The sequence below is a fragment of the Triticum urartu genome, chromosome 3A (genome assembly GCF_056163025.1).
Source record: "Triticum urartu cultivar PI428250 chromosome 3A, HENAU_Tu73, whole genome shotgun sequence".
In the NCBI taxonomy this organism is placed as follows: Eukaryota; Viridiplantae; Streptophyta; class Magnoliopsida; order Poales; family Poaceae; genus Triticum; species Triticum urartu.
Genome location: NC_141875.1, coordinates 26,282,693 through 26,292,853, shown reverse-complemented (window position 1 = coordinate 26,292,853; position 10,161 = coordinate 26,282,693). Strand labels below are relative to the sequence as shown.

The 10,161-nt window shown below is 52.0% G+C and overlaps 1 pseudogene; it reads left to right on the top strand.

Annotated features, from left to right (window-relative positions):
- The first annotated feature begins 8,533 nt into the window (after window positions 1-8,533).
- LOC147978103 (uncharacterized) lies at window positions 8,534-9,837 on the top strand (annotated as a pseudogene).
- Window positions 9,838-10,161: the final 324 nt, after the last annotated feature.

Sequence of the window (10,161 nt, the reverse complement as noted above, 5' to 3'; positions counted from 1 at the left end):
CTAAATGCCTCCATCCAGAACAGTTGTAAACATAAACTTTCTGCCTCCCTTTACTCTGTTTTATTTCTTTATAATAGAAACTGGTGTAGAGTTAGATATGCGTAGTGCTTGAAGATTTGTCTTCTTAATTACCTATGGTGCCCAACATTTTGTAATGTTATAAACCCAGGTATATGGTCTTTGTAGCTTTTATCCTTCAGTGAGTGTTGGTGCATTGGCTGTAAGATAAAATATTTCATTTTCATTTGTTCGAATAATAATGAGCATATGAAATGGAATATCTTGAGTCCGGGCATCATTAGTAGGGGTTACTTACGGTATGAAATGATTATACCAAATTTCGTTGACAGGTTTATATGGCCTCAACTACTGCTGCTATAGTAATCAGTTTTGTGTTGTGTGTTTTGTTACTTTGCCATTTGACTTACATTTGACACACTTTTCTTTGGAATAATTTTAAGAAACTTCATGTTTACTCTGGTTTTATAGTGGATGTTAATCTCATTTCTAGGCACTGTAAGATTTAAGAATTTTGGACATTTAATTCATTTTTATATTTGTTGCAATTATATTATTTCTACTATCTATTCATCTCTGTTAAAAAAAATCTAAGGTTCTTGTAAATATGCAGGTAAGATTGGGAAGCTGGCTACTTGATGTTGCCCATCACAGTTAGCCATGACATGATGGTTGCCATCAGGAGGGCTGATAGCAAGAACCTAAATATCGACCGCGATAGTTTGTATGTTTTGCTGATGTAAAATGAACTGTACTCGTTCCTAATTGTGATGTGTGATTTTTTATTCAATCTATATTGTAAGTTATCATTTTGTAGAGGATTTTGTAAACTGCTACATTGTAAATATATACAGATGGCTGCATATTGGTCGAACCGTGTAATGTTATACACTTTGCAAATACTTGTTATTGGGCTACGCATTATGCTAAAAATGTATCAAGTAAAAATTGGACCGAAAGAAATAGGTTAATGTGCTAGACCATGACGAATTCTATGACGGAATGTAGTGTCCACGTAGGCAGCCATGTCATTTGAATTGGACACTCAAAAATCCTACGTGGCGCTAATCGATGACGGTTTGTTCCGTCAAAATGGATTGGGCCTTGACGGGCCTCGGGCAGATCCATGACGGACAAGTATCGTCATGTAAGGCGCGAGGTCAAATTATGACGCGATATACATGACGGATTGCAAGTCCGTCGTGGACGGGTACCCATGACAGTTTTCCACTGATTTGTGACGGTTCAGGTCCGTCATGTATTAACAGATTTCTTGTAGTGTTCTTCTTAATTTTTATCGGGAACGAGGGTGTCGAGGATCGCCGAGGGGTCGAGGTCGGGAACTAGGGTAGAGGGTCGAGGGTCGTTAAGGGGTCCAGGGTCGAGGGCTTCAGGGTCGAGGGTTCGAGGGTTCTATAGGGTCGAGGGATCGAGGGTCGTCTAGGGGTCGAGGGTTCCAGGGTCGTCGAGGATAGGAAAGAAGAAAATAAGAAGAGGAAAGAAAGAAGAAGAGGAGAGGAAAAGAAGAGGAGAAATAAATAAGAAGAAGAAAAAAGAAGGAAAAGAAGAGGAGAAGAAGAAAGGAATAGTGGTATTTTCTCTTCTTCTCCACTATTCCTTTCTTCTTCTCCTCTTTTTTTTCTTCTTTTTTTTCTTTGATCTTCTCCTCTAGCTATTCCTTTCTTCGAGGGTTCTATAGGGTCGAGGGATCGAGGGTTCCATTGTCGTCTAGGGGTCAAGGGTTCCATGGTCGTCGAGGGTTCGAGGGGTCGAGGATCGCCGAGGGGTCGAGAGAGATTTCCTAGTGTCAAAGTATTGAAGAAATCCATGGCTTCATCATTAGCCGGAAGTAACCAGGGCATGACGAAGTCCTCCAAAGTTGTTTTGGAATGGTGTCCCGGATAGGATAATTTGCCTTTTTGTATGAATTTCAGCAAAGGCCTTCCAAATAATGATATTTGGAAGGTGTTGCTGAACTTTGTACCAAAAAGCGAATTATCTTATCTGGGACTCCGTTCCAAAATAACTTTGGAGAGCTTCGTACCATCATGAACATGTTACTTTCGCCTAATGATGAAGACATGGTTTTGTTGAATCCTTTGACACTAGGCAACCTCCCGACCCCTCGGCGATCCTCTCAAACATGAGAGGAAGAAGAGGATAAAAAAAGAAGAGGAAGAAGAAAAAAAGAGGAGAAGAAAGAATAGAGGAGTTCTCCTCTATTCTTTCTTCTCCTCTTTTTTTCTTCTTCTTCCTCTTTTTTTTATCGGGAACGAGGGTCACCGAGCAGTAGAGGAGAAACCCTAAATAGAAAGTATCGTCGGTGTGAGATACATGTACCGTCGGTGTCGGACACTACATCCACGTCCCACAAGTGGCGCGGGCTTCGACGCCCACGTCACTTGCGGGACGTGGATGTAGTGTCCGACGCCGACGGCCACATGTATCTCACACCCACGATACTTGCTATTTAGGGTTTCCTCTACCGTTTGGTGACCCTCGACGACCCTCGTTCCCGATAAAAAAAAAGAGGAAGAAGAAGAAAAAAAGAGGAGAAAAAGAATAGAGGAGTTCTTACTCCTCTATTCTTTCTTCTCCTCTTTTTTTTCTTCTTCCTCTTCTTTTTTTATCCTTGAAGCGTTGTCGAGGCCACCCCAAACCCTAGAGAAGCAGCGTCGAGGCCACTAATTAATATTAGTTCTACGTTTTTGCCACTAATATATCCATCTGTCATGTTTGAATAATAATTGCCATGTTGTCAATATTTGTAGAAACTATGGACACCGCCCGAGACGAAGTACAAGAACAGTTGTTGGGGGACATAATCGCACGAGGAAGTGATGCCATCTACTCGTTGTTTCTCAACGAGACCGATGGTCTGGAAGCAGCTGATTATGATGGCTCCGGTGACCTAATGCCGGTGCAAGAAGGAGACCGTGAGGACGTCTCCGGTGACCGAACCGAGTCCGGCCAGGTATACATATTAGTTAAGCTTCTGCTGACTAGCTAATTGATGCATTCATTGTTTTGGTATGTACAGATATTAATTAAGTCTTTGTTCTTTTTTCTAGCCCTCCAGATCGAGCACAACTTCGGTAAAGAGACGAGGCCCGAAGAAAAAGTTGAGCTCGGATGAAAAGTTTGAGATCATAGCAATCGCGCCCGACGGCCAACCGATTGAACCCCTCCTGACAAAGAGCGCATTTGTTGCTCAGTGCAGGGTTTTGGTTAGGGACAAGATCCCGATCAGCATCCAGCAATGGTTTAAGCCGGCTACAGAAGACCCTGAGGTGTCTTATGTCAATGATATGCAGAAAAATGATCTTTGGACTGAGCTGAAGTCAAATTTCACCCTACCGCCAGAGGATAATCCAGAGAAGCCAGTTAAAGAGCAATTAATCAAGTCTTTTGCTCTTAAGAGGATGGCAGAACTATTCAGGAGGTGGAAGAAAGAGCTGAATAAGTTTGTCGAAAATAATGAGACACCAGAATTCAAGGGAAGATATGAGAAGATCAGAGATCACTGGCCCGCATTTGTGGCCCACAAGACATCGGAAAAGAGTAAGAAGATGTCGGCGACAAACAAGCAAATGCTGCGAAGAAGAAGCATCATCATCGCACGGGGTCAGGTGGCTACCTCGTAGCCCGGCCCAAGTGGGCCAAGACTGAGAATGATCTGGTTGATAAAGGGATCGAACCAGAGACAATTAACTGGCCAGACCGTTGCCGGACTTGGTTCTTCGGGGCTAGCGGAACCTTGGACCCTGTAACAGGGAAGTGCATTTGGACGAATGATCAAATGGACATACCAGTCAGGAAGCTTCAGCACTATATCGAAGCAACGCAGCAAGGGACGTTCCTTCTAGACAGAGAGAACGACGAGCTCACAATGGCCCTCGGGAATCCTGAGCACCCTGGACGGACACGAGGCACGCCAGGCTCCATTCCGTGGAAGGTTGGGTTTCCGGACGCAGGCGGTTACAAATCCCATGAGAGGAGGAAAATAGTGCAGCAGACCCAAATGCAGGCGCTGCAAGCAAGGGTACAAGCGATAGAGGAACGAGAAGCAAATGGCAGCAAACGTACTGCCGAAGCTTCCCCCGAAGCTACCCCGCCATCTCAGCAGAGAAGCAGCGTGGCTTGCACCGAGCTGCTTCAGCCGGAGCATGCCTTGACAGCTCCTGCCAGCTATCCCGTGGATGCTATCACGGAGTCTGAAAATTGCCACCTTATGACGCAATGGATGAATTTGAAGGTCAAGGCGGTTGTTGGCTCTGTTTATCCTACTAAACCCGGCGCAACTTCTCCGCCTGCGCCGGCGCGCCCGAGCAGCCAGCCTCCTCCTTCTCCGCCTCGTCAGCAAGGGCGGAAGAGACCCGCCGCCGCTCCGGCAGCTACTCCGGCGTGTCATAGTCCTTCTCCTCCTCGTAAGCAAGTAAAGAAGACAGCCGCTCCGTCTGTTCGGCCGGCGTCTAGCAGTACAGCCAGAGGCGGGAGGACATACAGATTCGGTCCTTCTCTGAAGAGTCCACAGAAGTTACCATACGAGAGGACCCCGGAGGAGAACGCAAAGATCATGCGAACCGAAGTGGATGACTGGTTTCAAGGGTTGAAAGCAAAGAGACATCCACCTCCGGAGGAGAAGGTAGATCCGGTGAAAGTGAAGCGCACTCTGGCTGCCCTGGCAAAACCACCCAAGTCTCCGCCGAAAGGCAACTATGAGCGCATTATTGCAAAGACATGGGCCGAAGCGGAGCGGTCGAGAAGTACAGTCAGTTATCAAAGGCTGAAAGAACGACGAGCAGCTGGGAGACAAATTGCCCAGATCGGCGAACAAGCGAAGCAATCGTGCCCCCCGCTCAAGGTGCCTAGCAACATCGTCGATCCGAGGATGGTGCCCGGTTATTGCAATGTTGACGATTACCTGCCCGACGATGTACATTATGATCCCATGGAGGTGCAGATACACAGATACGAGTACGGGAAGCCTCTCGTCAAAGATGAAAAATCTTTAACAACGATGATGCAAAGATTACATGATTGGTACTTAAAAATCTGCAGAGAGTCTGGGGGGAGGAGTACTTTGTATGCGAGAGTTAAACCGGAGCATGACCTCGTTGGAATTGAACTGTTGCCTATTCCATTTAAGGAGTTCTATCAGTTTTTCAATAAATTGGCCCTCGATGAAACAACGGTCACCTGCTACTGTCTGTAAGTACTACTACTTCTGTCATTAAGTCTCTCTATATAGCTCATCTCTTTCATTGCATGTATTTGTAATTATCCTCACTATATTATGCAGATTGAAGATCGCCGAATTGAAGAAAAGACAAATCGGTGATATTGGGTTCGTTAACACATATCTCATAGATGCAACTGAGGCTGAACATCGTCCCGAAGATACCGAGGCCAACTTGCTACGATCATTCAAAAAAAATGAAAACAAAGATATAATACTCTTTCCTTACAACTTCAAGTGAGTGTTACTGTCTTGTGCATATTCGGTTTCCCTTATATATTAGTCCAGATTATAGTAATGTAATTGATGAGTTATGCATGCGTGCACAGGTACCACTATATTCTCCTAGAGATTAGGCTTGAGCAGGGAGTAGTAACTGGCTTGGACTCTAAACGAAAAGATCCCCAGGAGTATGCGGACATGACTGAAATCCTCAAGAAGTAAGTTAAATCGATCATTATCCACCATATCAGCAACTTTGTTCATTTCCTGATATCAAGTAATTGTTTTGTTTGTCCGGCAGGGTTTGGAGAAAATTCACCAGAAAAGTTCCGGGACTGCCGAAGGAGCTGGAATTTAGACACCCGAAAGTAAGTACTATAGTAGCATGTTCCGTGCATCTCCTAGTGATTCAAGCGCTAGTTTCATCAATACCATTTAGCATTCTTTCTTATCAGTTTGATTGACCTCTATTTCTTGTAAAGTGGTTGTGGCAGGAACAAGGGAATGATTTCTGTGGATACTACGTCTGAGAGTCCATCCGCCACACGACCTATGAGCGGGGCGGGTACTCTGACGAACAATATGATTTACGTAAATAACAACATTCACAATTTTATTTTATTACCATCATTTGTGTTGAGTTTCATTCATTCATATATATATGTATTGACCCCCTTCTTCAAATTAGATGTTTCGGAAGCAGGATGAACTCCTAGCACTAGCTCGCATGCGAGCAATTCAAGAGGAATTGGCGGCATTCTTTCTTGACCACGTGATCGCTGAAGACGGAGAATACTATCTGGACCATGAGTCCGTATGATTATATTTGTAAGAGATAGTTATTGTATATATGTAGCCAGTAGTGTCGGATAGATATACGAGAACTTGTTGTTCGACCAATCTCTCGGAGAAGGAGAGGTGGTCGATATCACTTCTCTATGTATGCATATATGTTCATGACGATCTTCTGTTTCCTTCGTTTGCTTACTAGCTAGTTAGCGTGTCTAGTCCTCTCTATACGTATGTATAGTACGTAGTGTCGACCAAGCACGGACATAAGAGAGGACACTTCTCTCTATTAATTATAGCTAGCTGACACAATATATGAAACACCTAAATTAACCCCCCAAAACCCCCAATCCCCCCCTTTCAAAAAAACAAAAACCCCAGCCACAGAAATGCTGACGCGTGGATGCCTATTGGTCCCGGTTGGTGCCACCAACCAGGACCAAAGGGTCTCCTGCCTGGGCTCCGCGCACAGGCCACGTGGAGGCCCATCAGTCCCGGTTTTGGATTGAATCGGGACTAAAGGGACACGGCATTAGTACCGACCCTTTAGTCCCGGTTCAGGAACCGGGACTAAAGGCCCTTACGAACCGGGACAACAGGCCCTTTTTCTAGTAGTGCGTAGTCCCGGCTCCCCGTGCCCCTCCCCTCCCCGCGGAGTTCCTCGACGTCGGATCCAGCCCCGGTGCCCTCTATCCGCGTCTGCTGGGCAGACTAGGCCGTTGAGGAGGATCGGGCGGAGGCTGCGGCTGGCCTCCCCCGAGGCCCTCGATGATTCGGCGACCGGCTCGATGAAGTCGTCGCGGACGGCTCCCTCCCGACCACTGCTCTTCCCCCTCTCCCCCTTCCTTTGCGGGTGCGGCCAATGGTCCACCGCGCACCACATTCGCCACCACCGGCGACTACTGGCCGCGAGGCCGGCCGTCGTGGCGCTGTGGTTCGAGCTCGCTCTTGGGAGGGGGGCAGAAGGTCGGAACTTGGACGTGCAGCAGTTTCGTGGCGGCCTTCCTCGCCGGGGGGAGCTATGTGGCTCCGACACGGTTCCCGGTGCTTCCATTTGCGGTCCCTGTGCTGGTGTGTGGCCCCAAATTACGGCCTTTCCTACCGTCCACGGCGGCGCCGGCCGGCGCCCGGGTGGTAGCGGCGGTGGGGAATCACGATGCCCTAGCTCCTTCCCTCCCTCCCGAGCCGGATGGGCTGGGCCGTCACGGGCCCTCTGGGCCGGCTGGGATGGGGGAGCGCTTGGGCCCCTCGTGGGCTGCGGCTGTTGGTTCCAGTGACGCTGGGCCGTCCGTTGGCCCACTGGTTCCGGCCCAGGCCTGTCGTGACCGTGACCTCGCTTCCTTAGGGTTCGATCAGATGTGCCCGATCCAGACTTCGGTCCCTCTCCTCCCCGCACTGCAACAACCCCGACTCCTTCTCCCCCTCACGTCCTGCTCGTCCTCTTTCGTCCCGGATGCCATGGTCCGTGAGACCGGCGACGGCGACCCTCGCCCCAAGCGCCGCGCGGCTGGCCGGGATGCCCCTCCTCCGTCGGATGCTCGCCGGCCCTCCTGTCGTGACCGTGACCCCCGGCGAGGAAGGCCGCCACGAAACCGCGACACATCCAATTTCCGACCTTCCGGCCACCCCCCTCCCCCAAGAGCGAGCTCGGACCACAGCGCCACAACGGCCGGCCTCGCGGCCAGTAGTCGCCGGTGGTGGCAAAGGTGGTGCGCGGTGGACCGTCGGCCGCACCCGCAAAGGAAGGGGGAGAGGGGGTGGCCGGAAGGTCGGAACTTGGACGTGCAGCGGTTTCGTGGCGGCCTTCCTCGCCGGGGGGGGGGGAGCTATGGGGCTCCGACACGGTTCCTGGTGCTTCCATTTGCGGTCCCTGTGATGGTGTGTGGCCCCAAATTATGGCCTTTCCTACCGTCCACGGCGGCGCCGGCCGGCGCCCGGGTGGTAGAGGCAGTGGGGAATCACGATGCCCTAGCTCCTTCCCTCCCTCCCGAACAGGATGGGCTGGGCCGTCACTGGCCCTCTGGGCCGGCTGGGATGGGGGAGCGCTCGAGCCCCTCGTGGGCTGCGGCTGTCGGTACCAGTGACGCTGGGCTGTCCGTTGGCCCACTGGTTCCGGCCCAGGCCTATCGTGACCGTGACCTCGCTTCCTTAGGGTTCGATCAGATGTGCCCGATCCAGACTTCGGTCCCTCTCCTCCCCGCGCTACAACAACCCCGACTCCTTCTCCCCCTCACGTCCTGCTCGTCCTCTTTCGTCCCGGATGCCATGGTCCGTGAGACCGGCGATGGCGACCCTCGCCCCAAGCGCCGCGCGGCTGGCTGGGATGCCCCTCCTCCGTCGGATGCTTGCCGGCCCTCCCCGGACGGCTCGTGGCGTGAGGCCGAGCTCCAGGAGTTGATGCTCCGCGGCAAGAGGTCAGCCATAGCAGATGGGTCCGACTGGCGTTCCTCCCGCGGTCAAGACCGCTCTGCCGAAGACTGGCGCGGCCACGGCCGTGACTGGGACCGTTGTTCCCCGGCCAGTCGCTCTGGCTCCCCGCCCCGGCCTGAGCGTGTGGAGACTTCTCCCCCCGGTGCTATGACCCCCCTTAGCGTCAAGCGCAATTCCCCCTGGCTGGTCCCAACAATAAGAACCGCAATGGCCGGGGGCTTTCTCCAAGAAGAAGAAGCGGGTTGCCCAATCGCAACCGGGTAGCCCGGCCTCCTTGGTCTTCAACCCGACGGTGGTGGCCGCGCCTCCACCGGCGGCAGCGGCGGCCACTTGCTTCAACCGTGGGATCGCCGGCCACTGCCAGGTGGACTGCACTCAACCTCTGGCCTTCTTCCGCTGCAAGAAGACTAACCATCCGCGGCGCTCTGCCCAGATCACCAGCCCATCGACGCTCTTGGTCTATTTGGCTATGCGCTAGACGACCTGGCTTCTTTTAGATGGACCTCCACGAGGCCCGGGCCACCCCGCCGATGACCACTCTCATCTTGGTCTTGGATGGCAAGACGGTGTCTCCGGCCATCATCTCCGAGGAGCTTCGCCACCTGTTCAACCCGGACTGGGACTGGGAGGTGACCCCGATTTCATACCGGGAGTTCACCATGGTCTTCCCCGACCCTGTCAATCTCTGCTACGACACCCACAGTGCCAGGCTCACGCTGGCCCTCAACCAGCTCTCCGTTCGCATCTCGGTCCCGTCGGTGGACCCCCTCGCGGTGGCCACCCTGTCCACGGTGTGGGTGCAGATCCGTGGGCTCCTGCCGAATGCCAGGGAGGAGGGTGTCATCCATGGCTTGTCCCGTCTGCTGGGCAAGTTTGTGGCGGTTGATGGTCCCTCCCTGGCCAAGGGCCCGGCCGTGCGCGTCCAGATCAAGTCACCCGACCCCTCCAAGCTCCGGACGATGATTCAGATGTTCTTCAACGACGTCGGCTACGACCTCCGTATCTCGGTTGAGGATGAGACTCCCACTGATCCCCTCAGCTCGGATCCTGGGGGAGGGGTGATCCTGAGCTGGGCCCCGGTGGTGGCGCCCCTCCTCGGGACATCCCCCATCGCTCCTGCAGCCACTCCCCCACTCTGAGGCCTCCGACAATGACTCTACAGATCCAGGCGATGTTCCCCCACTAGCCGGCTCCTCCCACCCCTCGTACACCCATGGCTCGGGGCTCGACTCCCGCGCGCACAACTCCAGAGGGGAGCCTGAGGACATCGAGGCAATCGCGGCCATGCTTGACGAGGCGGCCACCCTCCCATCCGGTGCTACTTTACCCCCTTCCTTCCTCCCTGCTCAGCTATTGTCATTTGATGAGGAGGGGAGTGAGGACAGCCGGGTGAGCCTGGATGTGCGTCCTCCGTCCTCCCCGCGGCTCATGTCTTCTGTGCGTGTCCGGGTGGAGTCTTCAGC